Consider the following 16768-nt stretch of genomic DNA (forward strand, 5'->3'; position numbering starts at 1 on the left):
AGGCATGGGCATACTGGGCACGCCTCCATCTGCCTACTGGGGCTGGCTCAGTGTGTTCGTGGTCTGAGTACCTTTGTGCCTGTGGGACCCTTGGCAATGGTGGCGGGCTGTTACGGCCTTCACTATTCTGTCCCTGCTGCAGCTTTTTCCACAGGATCATATTGTGTAGCATGGCACATACAATGAAGATGTGGGCACACGTGCCTGGAGAGTACTGCAAGGCTTCACCTGATATGTCCGGGCAATGGAACCGTGATTTAGGCATCCCAAACACATGCTCTATGATGATTCTGGCTTGTGCGTGTGCCTCACTATGGCGTTCTTGCATGGGTGTGTGTGCATTTCTGATGGGAGTCCTCATCCACGGTTCCAGTGCATAGCCAGCATCCCCCACCAGGTGGCCATATGGGATGTCCCCCCTGGCAAATACCTGATACAGCTGTGAGGCATGCCAGATGTGGGAGTCGTGATAGCTTCCAGGGCTGCCAGCACACACATCCATGATAATGCCTTGGGCACTGCACACGACCTGGCAGTTGATGGAGGGGTATCCCTTGTGGTTTATGTAGCGCCTACCCTGCTCACCAGGTGGTAACTTGATGTGTATGTGCGTGCAGTCTGTTGCACCCAGTACCTCCAGGTATTCTGCCACACAGTGGAAGAGACGCATATTGCTGGCTAATTGCTCCTGCGTTCGGGGGAAGTATATGTGATCACTGGCATGTGGCAACATGGCATCCAGGAACTGGTGATGTACCCTGGATGCTGATGCCTGTGAGATCCCCATGATATCCCCAGTTGGCCTTTGAAAGGTACCTGTAGCTGGTATTCTCAGGCTTACACATACCTTCGTATCCACTGAGATGGGTTCCCCTCTGTTTGTTCTGGCTCTGAAGCGTGGCCGGCACAGCTCCACAAGTTGCTATAGGGTGTCCCTGTCCACCCTGTAACGATCTACTATCTCCAGATCATATAGTCCCTGGTAGGTTACCCTGGGTCTGAACACTCTTCTCCTCCTCTGGTGCCTGGGGTGGCTGTGAGCATCATCTTCCACACCACCTTCAGTCTCCAATACATGCTGGTGGATCAAAGCTATGGCAGCCCCTAGCATGTACATATTAAAAGTTTCCCGTCTGTATACACCAATGGTGCAGAGTGTATGAGAATACACAAGTGTGTGTGTGTGTGTGTGTGTGTGTGTGTGTGTGTGTGTGTGTGTGTGTGTGTGTGTGTGTGTGTGAGGTGCTTTCACACTTTATACTATTGTGCTATATATGCTGCTGATGTCATTGGGTGTGTATGAGGAGTTCCAGCTGCAGGGTATCTTAATTATGGGTTTTACAGTAAGTACTGCAAGTGTGGAGCCTTTATTGTGGAGTTATGCTTGCCTGCCTTGATTAATCTGTTGCCCTTTAATTCACTTTTATACCAGGATCCTCTCCCATTATTGGCATCCCTCCACCTGCCATCCCTCTTGTTTTGTACTTTCCCTACCCAGTCATGTGTTGCAAAATGTGTCTTGTAGCTGATATAATGCAAATCTGCTTTGTTCTGCTGTGACACTTTACTGTTTATTTTGCAGTACAGCCCCTCCCCTTTCCTGTTCTGCAGGTAGCTGCTTGCAGCCTTGTTAGCTGTAGTCAATGGCCCACTGTAAGTTCCTAGGTGTTAGTCATTTGTACCCCAATTTCCCTGCTGCAGATTTTCCTCATTCTTTTCCTATATCCTTCCTGTTTCAGCTCCGGTGCGTGCCGTGCAAACCCGTTTACCAAGTTTAAGCGCGTTTTAATCTCCGTTCACATGCATACTCGGTTACCTTGTGTGCTCTCAGCTAAGCAAAGCTATAGCCAGTTCGATATACCTCTTTCCTGCAGCTTTGCTTAGCTAAGGGACACTGGATTAGCAATGCTCCAATCTGCTTACAGCAAAGGTGACACACCCCTCTCTTGATGTCATTTCTATCTCAAGGGCACACCTTGTTGTTATAACGCTACATTGTGAGGTGCATCCTTACACCGGCGGGGAATCTGTGATTCACTATTACTCCTCTCATTTGCATGGCATTGCCTATTAATTCCTAGCTACTGCGCAAAACACTGTCACAGTCCCTTAACAACCCTTGCACCATGGTATGGTGCAATATGCCTGCCACTGACTATTATGGGAACATCATGATATGTGTTACATAGCAGTTTTATTCTATATTTTTAAATTTTTCTTGCAATCCGGTGTGCGCGCTGCTGCCCTGCGCTTAAACTTCGCGACAGTGTGAAAAATTAAATTAAATGTTCTTGTTTTTTTATGCCATGGCTATATATTTAGTCAGTGGCATATATTAATGATCTAACACATGTGTTTGGCCGGCTGTCATGGCTCCGATTTTATGTTTGCAAAAATGTAAACCGTTTTTTACGGTTTATATTTCTGCATACTTACACTACGCTTGCACCACTTCCTGGATCAATAAATACCTTCATTTGCATGCTACACTGCTGCAAATATGGTAATTGGCATACAGGGGCCGGGAGCTGTGTGGGAGTAGCGTACGCAGATAGTGCACGTGGAAACAGCATGTACCTGGATCGCTCGCCGGCCATATTTGGTTTTGGAACACCAACGCTATGCCTGCACCTGGCACAAGCTTCATGAATTCCGGGGATATAATAATATGTTTTTTTTTTTTTTTAAGGAAGAGGGGAAAAACTACCAACGATAGTATTAAAAGAGAAAAATACACTCTAAAGTGACAGGAAGGGAAAGAGTACTAATAATACCATAGATGAAGTACAAGAGTACAAGAAAGGGAAAAATAGAGTAGGTTTTAGGCAAAAGGGTAAGTTTAAGCAGTAATTAGACTGAAAAAGGAAGATAATTAATGTTTACAGAGAAAAAAGGATTCACTTATATCTGCCTTGAAATAGAGCAGCACAATCCGACTGTTGATCCTCAAAAGCCTGCAGATGAGCACTCTCTTCAGTAGCAGGAAAGGTCAGAAGGGCTTGTCGCCAAAACCTATTTTTTAGGCAGCTCAATTCGAGCTGCCTAACGGTTTAGGCACGTGGAAGATGCCTGAAGCTTTGGAAGCTGGCTGACTATTATATCCTTGGCAGGATATAACCAACATAGCTTAGGCTACTGCAGCAGTGAACAATATGATGAACATTGGACCAGATTAAGGTGTCTCTCCTCACCTTGGGAATATCTCCAATGTGGAGTGGGGGAGGGGCTTTATCCCTGTCCATCTTAAATAGAGGCTCCAAAATCATTTTATTCTAAAACCAACCACATACAACAGAAGTGCTATTTCTGCTATCAGCAGGTGTAAAACTGAGCACAGATGAACACATGACAGACTAGTACTGGATGTGAGGGACTGAGAACTAGTAATGAAGCACACGTCAGCTGAAAATGAGAGTGATGTGAGTAGAGGCCTATGTCTGGGTTGCTGTAGGTTTCAGGCTTACCTCCCTAATGGTACAATCCTACACTCATGCCATAAGCTCCTATTAAACATCAAACAACTGATGCACATGCTCTGACACACAAGCCCCAGTGCAGGACCACCAAGTGAAGAGAATGGTAGGTCAGCTAGATGCTAGACATACTTTGAGAAGATCAAGTACAGACCATGGTTCCAAGTGCTTATCCCTGTTGTGATGTTTGGATGGTACTCTTGTCAGTCTCCTCATGGAGAGCTATTGACCATATTTGTTCTTAGTGAACTAGGCTAACAACTTCTCCCTCCTTCTATTTCAAGTAGCGAGGTTCAACTTCTGGTACTTGAAGCAGCTTTTAGATTGTGCTGCTGTTTATACATAAAGATAACAGCACTGCAAGTTTTCTCTCATGAAACAGATTGTGAATTACATAATGTTAAAGTAAGAAGATAAATGCAATAAAAACTTTGGAACTATCAAAACAGATAAAAAAGTATATACAAAGGTGTCTAATAATCTAGATGAAAGCACTTGCAAACAATGTAATTCATATCAATTCAGTTATGTGTACTGTCCATTTTCTCCATAGTTTCCATTACTATTAACCAAGAGTTCTGTAGTGTTGTAATTCTGTTGGTTCATTTTTATAGTGTTTATTTCCATTTGGCCAACAGCCATAGTGAGATTTTGGAATTCTTTAAATAATGGAGAATTCTGTTAATTTTTTTTAAGAGTGCTGAATTCTAAATGACACAGGAGGATACTAACTTCAGGAATCATCAAGAAGGATTCTCATAGGTAGATCTAACCTCTCAGGTGGCAGCGTTTAAAGGCATCTGCTTTCTTCAGGACTAATGAGGTACAGTAAGGGTGCATGCAGTACGCTCTGGCAACATATCTAATGACTGACTCCAGGAATGGAATAACCAAGGGCTTCTCAGGCTTGCTTGGCAGAAACTCCATCAGGCAATTTCATGAGGAAGGGGTGGGGGTGAGATGTTAGTGTAGGCAGTTCCTCATAAGTCTAACAGCATCTCAAAAGGACAACATCAACTGGCAGACATGTGGATGGAGGGGGTAGGCTCTTTACCCTTGCCCACATAGAAGACAGTGGTCTTCCATATCCTAAAAGCATGAGGGTGAGGGAGTAGTATGACATCTACTATTCATAACTGCACGTTTGCTCAGTGGTCAGTATGTAACAATCCAGCATCAGATACTGGGGAAATGATAACTGAAGCCAGATAATGCACTTGCTAAACGTAGAGAGAGGTGTGCAAAGATGCCTGCATTGAGACTTGGCACAGGCTTCAAACAGAACTTATGGTGATCTAACACCAGAGCTCTCGCCAGGCATTTAACATTTAATTAATATGCAAGTCCTGAATGACAAACCCTGGAGCAGCAGTCTGCAGGACAACTAAATTAATCTCCTCAACTGAGGCCTACTAACTCATGCACAACTGGAGGTGGATCTAGGAAGAGAGTTCCTAGATTCAAGTACCCAGATCCAAGGTATCTGAGATTTGGCTAGTCACTCTCAGGCTTCAGTTTGTCATGTAAAGGCAGGCCAGTATTCGGCCCTGAAATGCACTCCTTAGAGTGAGCGCCAGTGGCATGCCTCCCCTGATTTTGAGGTCCTTCGCCTTGGCTGAGGACCAGTTCAAATGCAACCTCCCACTAAACAAGGGAAAACTCACTAGATGAATGTTTTGGCTGGTCGCCTGGAAACAAGACTTAGTTCAAGGAGGTTCAGACTTGTACATGGATTCAGAGTTCTCCTTGTGGTGATACTATGGCCTATGCCTAGAGTTGCAAGGAGGAAAGTCCTCCTGCCAGTCTCCATACAAAGAAGTCTCAAATGTCATCTGGCAATCCACAGCATACAGCACTAAACCCCATGCATTTCCCTAGTCACTTTCTCTGCTGCAATCTTGCACATAATAAATTTAGCACTGCATGCACTTGGCACTGGTAACACAACAAAGAAAGCTAATGCACTGTTTATTTTTCTACACAAACCCAGTTCCAATGAGCTTTGCAATGCCTTCTAAACATTACGATTAGCTAAATAATTTATGCCAAAATGTAATATACACAATGCAACTGTTTGATCCACTATTTCCTTATTTATTTCTATATCAAATGACAGCTGGAAGGAAAGTCACTAAGATGAGAAAGTAAGGAAGCTTCAAAAAAACATCAGTTGATCATTATCACCTGATTCGGGCAGTCCATCAGATGGATAGAAAGAAATGGAGGCGACATGGACACTTTGATTCTATTGCAGGGGTAATCAACATGAATTGATATCTGTGAGGGTCATTGTAAGTCAAATGAATGCTTGATAACTGAGCCAGACCACCGCAGCAAGCTTGCCTTAAAATGTATACAAAACTGCTATGCTGCAACAACGCCAAAACAAATACTTCCCATATGTCTAGCAATATTTATTACCACAAAAGAAGCTTGGGCTGTAAGGAAAGAAAGTGCTACAGGGCACAATATCTTCAGTTATGGAAATAACTAGTATCCGAATAACAGCTCAACCACTGGAATGCAAAGAGCTAGCACTGGAAAAAAGGATACTACTTATGGTTTAACATGGGAAAACTTGATTCAAAACTTACTGGGCATAAGAAAAAAGTAGCAACAGAATAACAGGCCCATTTCCAGCTTCATAATTCTCTTAGTTCTATTAGTAACTCGACAGCATGTCAAAACAGCTCCCAGGAAGAACTCCCAATGTGACTACAGAGATCTCAGGTCAACTGCACATTACAACTCTGCTTTATGATATATACTGTCCAGGTCTGTGTTTACCAATTGAATGAAAAGGGCATTGAACAGCTTCTCATCGAACACTAAGCATCGAAATTCCGAGGACAAACTTAACGGTATGGTAGGGATAAGGAAATCTGCTCTTTCCCTACTTTGGTGCGATCTAGGAAATCTGCCCTTTCCCCACTGTAGTGCAGTCTTGGAGTTGGTATATATAATTAGCAGGAGTGTGGGGGGCAGCCCCCACATGAGGAGGGTCCAGTGTTAACTGAATCTTCTTCATGTGGGGGGCTGTGCCCCCAACACCCCCTGCTAATTATGTATACCAATCCCAAGATCGCACAACAATAGGGAAAGGGCAGATTTCTGTATTCCTACCATACTGTTAAGTCCATCTTACCTTATGTTTTGTTTATGTTGGCTAGCTGTGACTGTTCATAGGACATGAACCACATGGACCTCATGAACTTTCTTCATCGGTAGGTCCGGAACATCATTACTATACTGTGAGTAAGCCCCGTACAGACTTTAACATTATGTCTCCTTGCAATAAGGACAATTATACTACACCAACGATCTTTTCTAATGTTAATATACCTGCAATGTATGTGACAAATGACAATAGTAGTATGCATGAAAATGACAACAATTGTTATTCAAATACCCAACTGTATCAAGATAGTGATGACAATGGGCATGATAAAGTGTTATTGGAATTAAGCACATACCAGTACAATGAAGATGGGTTAAGCAATGGTATATATATCGAGAGAGATAAAAATGTAGAAGAGTATATATCAGAACATTTAAGTGATCAAAGTCATTTAGTTAATTTTTATATAGATCACAACCCAGATAATTACATAAATTGGAGTGACAATAGTATGCAATCACAGGATGTAAATGCAGAAGCATGTTCGAATATAGATTTAGTAGTTGATTATAGTGAGCATTTTTTAAGTAATCCACATGTCATAATTAATACAAAGCAAGATTACAAAATATATAATTATTCTTCAAAGAGCATAACAGTAGAACATGCTGATTTATTCTCAAAAGGACTTAGTTATGTCCCATGTACAAAAGGCAACATGGTATAATCTATATTAGACTTAAAGTTATTTTCAAGGAAATTGAACTTAAAAGTATATTTTAACAATAGTATTGAATGTCAAAATAGGGCAGACAAGATGTTCACAAAACCAAGCCTATTCAATCCACCCATGAATGATGAAATCATGTATTTTGAAAGGAGAAGTGAATACGATGTGAGAACATTTTATAAGAAATACAAACATAATAAACATGTCAATATTACAACAACTGAAAAACAACTACTCAAAGATATAAAAAACGATCCAAAATTAAGAATTATGAGGCCTGACAAAGGCAATGGTATAGTCGTTTTAGACTATAATGATTATAGTTTATATATGACTAACATGTTAATGAGTAATACATATGTAGAAATAAGTAGAAATCAAGTGCATATAGCTTATAGAAGAATAGAAACAATGTTAGATGACATGTTATATCAAGGGGTATCACTGAAAAAGAACATGAGTTTTTACGAAATGAACATCCAGTTATCAGTGGTATCTTCGGAATACCAAAAATACATAAAGGCCTCAATAATCTGGAATTTAGACCCATAGTAGATGGACATAGAAGTGTAACATGCAATATAAGTATGTACTTGGATCATTTTTTCAAGGAAAGTATGAAATGTTTCAGCTATATAACTAGAGATTCATGGGATTTTTTGAGTAGACTTAATAAAATAGTTATGAAGAAAGAATACACTTTTATAACAATAGATGTTGTAAATTTATTTACTACAATTCTTCATGATGTAGGCCTATTATGGCTGGAAGAACAATTATTTGAGACGCATCTTTATGAACAAGATCAAATTAATATATTAATAAACCTGATGGAAATAGTGCTTAACAACAATTACATATTTTTTGAAGGTAGTTATTTCCAACAAATAAATGGGGTAGCCATGGGGGCACCCTGTGCCCCCATGTATGCAAACTTAATAATGAGTTATTGGGAACATAACTATTTATTTACAACAGAGTTTTGTGACCATCTTGTAATGTATACCAGATATTTGGATGACATATTTATCATATGGGATCAAGATAAAAATACATTGGAAAAATTCTTAGAATATATTAATACTACAGTTAAATTTTTGAAATTCACTTATAATGTCCAAGAAAATAAAATCAATTATTTGGATGTAGATATAATATATGACAAAGAAACGAATATTTTGAAAACACAAATACATAGAAAACCTACTTTTTCAAATGCGTACTTGCATTTTGATAGCTGGCACCCTGGCCATCAGAAAAAAGCCATTGTCAAAGGGCAGATGGTCAGGGCAGCCAGGATGGTAAGTGAAGAACTAGATTTTATAGAAGAAATGAAATATATTATGCAATTATTCATGAATAGGGGATACCCAGAACAATTTTGTGTTGAAATATTCAATGAAGTGAAAAATAAAAGAAAAAATGGGACTTACACGGCAATATTAAAAACAGGTTCGTTAAACAAAATACCATTGGACAATGGAGATATATTGGACAAAGATGGCTATAATAACATCCCATTATATATTATCAAATTTGATGATTGTTCTAAAGACATAGAACATATCATTAAGAGAAATTGGGATTTCTTTGTCAATGATAAAATTGGGAGACAAACATTCAATGGATCAATAAAATTCGTATATAAGAAGAGTCCTTCTTTTAAAAATATATTAGAAAATAAAAGAAATATTGAAAAATATAAAAGTGGAAAAGAAGGAAACTTTAAATGTGGGACATGTAGCACATGTAGTTATATTTATCAATCAGGTACTGAAATTAGGATCAATGAATGTAATATTAGGATACATGGACATTATAATTGTTTTACAACACATGTAGTATATATAGCTTTATGTCAGCAATGTAAAGCCTTTTACGTGGGAAAAACAAAAAGAAAATTTAGAGAACGAATTAAAGAACATTTATTAGATATACAGCATCACAAAAATAGTAATGCTCTAGCAAGACATATTATAGAACACAGTGATCACAAATTTAAATTCATGGTAGTTAATCAAATCAAACAGGATCCACAAGGTAGGATAACTATGTATCATTTAGATATGGAAGAACTAAAATGGCAAATTCAACTTAATTCATGTATACCCCCGGGTATAAATGAATATATGACCATCATGCCATTATTGAAACTGAATAGAATATACAATAAATGATACATGGTATCAATTATAATATTATATTTATTTATTTTTGTTTAATATATTGTTTATATATGCATACAATGATTAATTCAATACATTAAAATAATTTATAGTAAAACATATTCGAATAATTGATTCAATAAAAATTGGATTGCATACTATATGTACACAACATTACATATATATCAATTGCACTTATATAGATAAGAATTGTACATCATCTATTTCATTATAACATATTTGTGTATACTGGCTGTATTCATGCATACTAGTTATACATCTTCATTTTATATACATTAAATCACATATAATACATTCATAAGGAATATTTAACAATATATAGGTTCTAGTCGAGTGTATTTACATTTAAACAGGTATACATTATTAATACACATTAGATAAATTATTCATTAATAAGGGTTTAATACATGTATTTACCAAAATAAGTATTTTTTTAAAATTAACAAATAGATTATTTGGATACTTAATTAGTAGTTTTTAAGTGTATAAATGCATACAATTCCTTTGGAATATATGTATATGAGTTAGTAATGAATAATGTTTTGTATTTAAACACAATGAATTTTAAAAATGCCATTTCCTTTTTAAGAATTTATGGTGGGAAATTAGGCTATTAATTGAGTGATTATTCAATAATTGACAATGTATAAAATGGGCGAGTTGCAATGATAGTATGTATTCTGAAGAAGTTCGGAAGGATGAAACCTAGGTCAATAAAGTAGTGTTTGTTGCAGAGTTCGTGTCGTGGCTTTTTGGAGTTGGTTGGTACTTCACAGTTTTGTATTTGAGCCTGTTTTCATCTCCTCATTGGCATCGGCCTCACCTTGCTTTCTACACTGTTCATAGGTTCATAGGTTCATACTAGGCTATCTGCCCTAGGGCATTTATAAGCCTAGCCAGAGTTGTGTGGCTTTCACCACACCTTAGGTTGAAGAATACTATACCCATTAGTTTGCCGTGCCTCTGTCCAGCAGTGATACAGAGATGATCCCTGGGGTAAACCTACGATCTCCCATCCACTGGTCAAGATTCCTCTTGAACAGAGCCAGCGAGGTGCTCTGTCTCACATGGACCGGGATTCTGTTCCACAGCATAGGGAGTCTCTGGGTGATGAATCTGTCCCTCCAGCACGTCCTATTTATATCCGTGTTGAGGTTTAAATCTCTTGCTCTTGTGGCTCTGGTGGATTTGGATTTTTTGAGGTGGAGCATGTCCATTAATTCGGGGTTGGACATGGCCTTGTATGTCAGGCACAGGTCACCTCTGAGCAGATGGTATGCGACTGAATAGAGCTGGAGTTTCTTCAGTCGGGCAGCATATGGCATATTTTTGAGCCCCTTTATCCTTTTGGTGAGGAACTTTTGGGGTCTTTCCAATTGCTGCAGGTGTCGGGTAAGATACATTCCGAATGGGGCATTGTACTCAATCATTGGCCTGATAAGTGAAGAGTAGAGGGGAACAATGACCTCCCTTGATCTGGATGTGAATCCCTTCATAATCAGGTGGGCAATGTAGAAGGTCCTCCTAATCACTTTGGCAATGTGAGTGTCAAAAGAAAGGTTACTGTCAACTTGGGTCCCCAGGTCCCTGATAACCTCTTCTGTGCTTAATGGATTGCCACCTATGTGGTAACTTGGGGTTACCTTGTTTTTACCAAAGGGTATGACTATACATTTTTGGCGTTTAGCTTAAGGCCATGGCTCTGGCACCAGTTATCCATTTCTATGAGACCTCTCTGAAGGATATCTGTGTCTGATGGATTTTCAACTATGGCGCCCAGTTTGCAGTCATCTGCAAACTTTGTCAGCCACAATCCTCCTGTGTTTGCCTGCACTTCTGAAAAGTAGATGCCGAACAAGAGGGGGCCCAGGACTGAGCCCTGTGGGACACCGCTTGTGACCGGCTTGGAGTCTGACATGGCACCAGCAACTCTAACCCTGTGGGTTCTGTCCTTGAGCCAGTTTGCAACCCATCTTGTGACATATGGGTTTACATTTAAGCTGGTGAGCTTTTCTATGATACCCGAGTGGGGTATTGTGTCGAAAGCTTTTGCAAGGTCAAGGTAGGTTGTGTGAACTGCCTTACCCTCATCAATGGCCTTGGTGACTGTTTCAAAAAAGTCGACCAAGTTCAAGAGGCATGATCTGCCCTTGACAAAGCCGAATTGGGTAGGATCCAATGTCTGTAGGTCCCCTATGTCTTTATTTATGAGTTCCATTATGATCCTCTCCATAGCTTTGCAGACCAGGCTTGTTAAGCTTATGGGGTGGTAATTACCAGGGTCCGTAGAAGCACCCTCGATGTTCGATGGTTTTCTTTGCGATGATGTGACTGTTGGCTAAAGCGGACTTTCACTGCTTATTGCTTGAAAAGAATCTATTCCATACCCATTTTGTTCGATCAGTAAACACAGACCTATACCATCCATCTGTTTTGAAAAAACACTACCTTCATATATTACACAGAATCACCCTGTCTCCTGATGGGTGATAGGGGAAGTCATGGCATTGCAAACTGACTGAGAATTCAACACACTTAAAACCAGAGTCTCTAAAGGACACTGCAATTTGAGTGCTATAAGGCTCTGGCACCTAATGCTGGTGGGACCTGTAAGCATACTAAGCATAATTAGTTCGGTAAGGGCACCCCAGTTTGAGTGTTTTCAGGTCCTAGCTGACTAAGGTGGAACTTAAACCCATTACTGTGGTACACTAATCCATACAGCACAGCTTTTCAGCACTACATATGTATCACAAATACCTGGCATAAACTTTTAAATGCATCTGTCTATCTTTCTCTCTGTCTCTCTCACTCTTGCCTCTCACTGGAATGCAGTGCTACTGATACCTAACCCAAGACTGAAAACAAAATATTGAGGATGTGATCCAGCTTCTGAACTCCACAATGACCCTGTGGCATTCTCACCAAATCTTCAAAATTCAGAGGACTCAGTTAAACATATTATGAGACAGGGTTAGCCACTAGCCATCCACATCTAGCACCAGTAACATAGGTTCAGCTAGCAGCCTACACGTTGAAGGCATGTCTCGAGAAAAGGGTAGAAATGAGTTACCAAGTGCTTGATTCCCTCTCTTTGGTGACATTTGGGGTCATGGCTGCTACCTGTGTGTACTCTAAGAAAAAATAAAAAACAGAACAGGGAAAATAGCAGAAAGAGAACTCTTAAGGTGCAGGAGCAAACATTCCCTTTAAAGAAGACATGGTAGTAAAAGCACATCAGGTACAAATGTGGTCTGCACCTAGTTTAAAAGAGATGAATGTGTGAGTCTGATGGGACACTGAGCAAGGGGACAGAGCCTGAGGTCAGCAGTTACTGAAGGCCAAAATAAAGGGACTGAACCATTACTAATATTAATGAAATACTGAAGACAAGATGGAATAGAAAGCAAACATAAGCATACAAAGAGGTATGGCAATCATCCAATTTTAACATGAATCATCTTGTACACATTATTTTTTTCAAATGTTAAAACAAAATGCTTAGTATAAAATGCACAAATTACTACCTCTTAAACAATTATTTTTTTTCCTCCCCTTGACAGGCAAGACATTGCAGTCATCCTCAACGGTTCTTTTTCTTAGATGTTTGTTCTTAGTTGCCTTGTTCCGATGCTCTGTATGTTTCTGATTCTGACATTTTCTATATACAGATGACTTACACAGAGTTGACTTTGTTTTTTCGGAAACAACTCTATGGTTTCTTCAACAGAGAAAACATAAAGGTAAAATGTCGGCTGGCATGTAATCATTAAGTTAATAAAAAAATGCAAGCAACTAAATCTGACTTCAACTACCTCTTCTGTTTGTTTTACAAATAACAAATATATATGAGCAATTGCCATATCAGCTGATCCTCCAAAGGACCCTCTAATGTGGATGCAGTACAGGGGTCCATCATAAACTCTTTCAGATAGCTCTTCTACTACTCCATACCAATAGGGGCACATCCAGACTGGTGGATGTGCTCATCCCACTCTCATCACTAACTGACCTCAGTTCAAACTACTTACCATGTGCAACAAAAAACATTTAACTGCGATATCAAGAAATTATGCAGCAAGAATATATCAAACAAAAGTGGACGGGGGTAGAAATAAAGTGTTTGCTTCAAATGTCCTTTTTAAAGGTCAGATGATATGTTAAGAGATGACATGGCTGTTATATGCCTTCTGTAGTGGGTATGAGCACAGTGGTATCTGTTAGTTCCCAAGTAGCATTCCAAATATCCAAGGAGTGGAATTAGGCAAGCAGGCAAACGAAGGACTAAGAATCCTTTATGACTGAAGAGGAGGTTAAGGCATATATGGTGACGGTGTGCTACAAATGCCAGGTGAGCATAAAAATGTAATAATGTGAATGGCTGCCTAGGTAACATTCCTGAATCAAACCAAAACAGTGATTACCTTCTTAGCAGATTGTTTACCCTCTCATCCACTGGGTCTTACTTGATGGAGCCTCATCCGTTCCATTCTTGAGAGGAAAGCCATTCACCTACTATAAAACTACCAGTCTATCCATTTCTTGGCTGAGGAACCCATCAGTCCATTTGTCCCCCAAAGAGAGAGGAGAGTCACATGATTGGCAGTGGGCCAGTCTGTCAGACATGGCAAACGTTCCACTATCATGGTGTGTCTGACCCTATGGCAATTTCATCAAGCTCCAGAACTGCTGCCTACTTCAAGAAAGGATGTGTGACTCTACACACATTATTTCCCCAGCTGCTCTGTGCAAAGCCGTGCTTAGTTGAATGGGCTCAGCAGGCTCATGCTCCATAGTGTAACAACTAGTACTCTCCCTAGGTGCCACCCAACTGGTGACAGCCATCGCTACCCACAAAGGATAGCTCAGCCAGCAGATGCCACTTATTGCCATCCTCATCATCCCACCCCCCCTCCAACACTGGTCATCTAGGCCACAGTCATGGTATCATCCCTCTATACTGAGGGCAGGCCGATGAACTGGCCTTTGGCTAAGTTACCCAATACCTGATTAACTATCTAGTTGCAAATATGGTAGAATGTTTTTTATGGATGAACACTATTTGCTTAACCAAGAAAGTACAGTTATGCAAGTTGCATTTACAGATAACAGTAGAGGTACAAATTCTTCACTGCTGCAATAGCCTATGGGTTGCATCCTGCCAAGGACACAGCACTCAGCCAGACTCCCAAAGCTCTAACCCCCTCCCACAGTCACTCTGTCTGTCTACAGGCTAAACTCTTTGCAGAATAGTGTAAAAGCACCCAGAGAGACTAAAAACCTACAGAACTTTCTTCCCCCAAAAGAGAAAAAAGGGGAGCTCATCCTGAAGCAACCATAATTACTGTAACCAGTGAAAGACTAACCACAACAAACAACAGTCATCTTAACAATAAAAGATGTAACCCACAGCAATTATGCACAAGTATGATGGTGAATGGGTGTGGCTACTGCAGCAGGGAAAATTCTAACATCTTCTGTTTTGAGTAAGTGCAACTTACACAACTGTATTATGCTCATAATTCTCACTGCTGCAGTAGTCTATAGGTAGAGTACCAAAGTTTACCCAACCTAACAGGAGGAAGGGTAAAGGTCCGGAAGCCCCAAGAAAATGGTCCTTACAAAGCCTCCTCTAGACCAAAAGAAGAAATAAAGTTTACAGTGTCAAGTAAATGCATGGATAGAGGACCAAACAGCAGCCTCTAAAATGTTTCTAGAGTCCATCCCTTTAAAATATGCCATCAAAGAACCTAAGTCCCTGGTGGACTGCGTCCAAACCTTGCCTAGAATAGTTTCACCATGGTAAAAGTAACAAACCCCAATAGCAGAGGACAAACATCTAGAGACAGTCTGTCTAGATATGGGTTGAGCTTATAGTCCTTGTATAAGAAATAAATAGCTGGTCAGCTTTTCTGAGGGATTTGGTCCTGTCAAACTAATACCTGTATTCCCTGTGCACATCAAAAGGTATGAAAAATCTATTCTGCGTTGTTTTCTGGAACTAGACAAAAAAACTGAGAGACTGACAGTTTTCTTCAACGTGAACTCTAAGGCAACCACAGGTATGAATGTGGGGCTAGTCCGCAGAGTGACCTTATCTTAATGAAAAACTAGATAGGGTTCCCTCACCATGTGAGACTGCAACTCAGATACTAGTTTTACAGATGTTACAGCAACAAGTAAAACAGTTTTCCAAGTAATGAACCTCAGTTCAAACAGTCAAGTTCAAACTGTGACAAAGCCAGTTTCTCCAGTACAAAACTGAGATTCCAGGATGGAGGTATCTGTTTCAGAGAGGGTCTCATATGTAACAACCCTTTAATAAGTTGTTTGATCACAAACAAAGATGGGGACCTATGGACAGACAAGCTGAAAGGGATGCTAAATACACTTTGACAGAAGCATGCAAAAGGCCAGATGATGGTAATTTACACAAATATTTAAGCATCAGGGATGCTAATTCTTTGATGGGACCCTGGCTACTGACTAGGTACCAACTAGAAAATCTTTTCCATTTGTCAACACATGACTTTCCAGTAGTGGGTTTTCCTGCCTCTTTCGGTATCTGCTGAACATCCTCATGAAAAAGGTGCTTTAAAGGTATCAAAAGTGAATCACCCAGACAGTCAGTTGCAGTTGATTGATGTTGAGGTGTATCAAATTCTCCTAGTCCTGCGTGAATGGATCCTGTCTGTGAGGAAGTTGGTGGTAATTGCTCTTGAACAAATCCATAAGTAGGACAAAACAATTTTGCCTGGGCCAAAACGGAATCCCCACAATATTTTTTGGTAAATCTTTCTGAATCTCCAGAAGTATCTTAGAAATCAATGGAAAGGGTGGAAAAGCATACATGAACATTCCAAACCAGGAAAATGAGACAGCATCTGTTCTCCAAGTTTGCTTGCAAGGATTCCTGGTAGCATTTGTCTAGCTGTATGTTTTCTAAGGAGCCAAACAGATCTATTTGAGGTGTTCCCTACATCTGGATCAATGCCTGGGATCCCCCTGGATTGGGTTTCCTCTCACGAGGGTTTGTCCAGGATCTGCTGAACTTGTTTGTCACGATGTTTTGCTCTGACGGTATGTAAGAGGTCTGAAGAGTTAGGGTGTGTTGAAGAGCCAACTCCCAAGCCATCATTGCCAAGCGCCATAGTTTGTAAGACTTGATACCCCTTGTTTAAGTTCCAAATCACTGTGGTGTTTTCTGTAATACCCTGAAGAGGTCTGGTTGCCAAAGGTGATGTAAAGTGTTTACAACTTA

This window comes from Protopterus annectens, chromosome 2.part2, assembly GCF_019279795.1.
Source record: "Protopterus annectens isolate FY-2018-M chromosome 2.part2, PAN1.0, whole genome shotgun sequence".
NCBI lineage: Eukaryota > Metazoa > Chordata > Ceratodontiformes > Protopteridae > Protopterus > Protopterus annectens.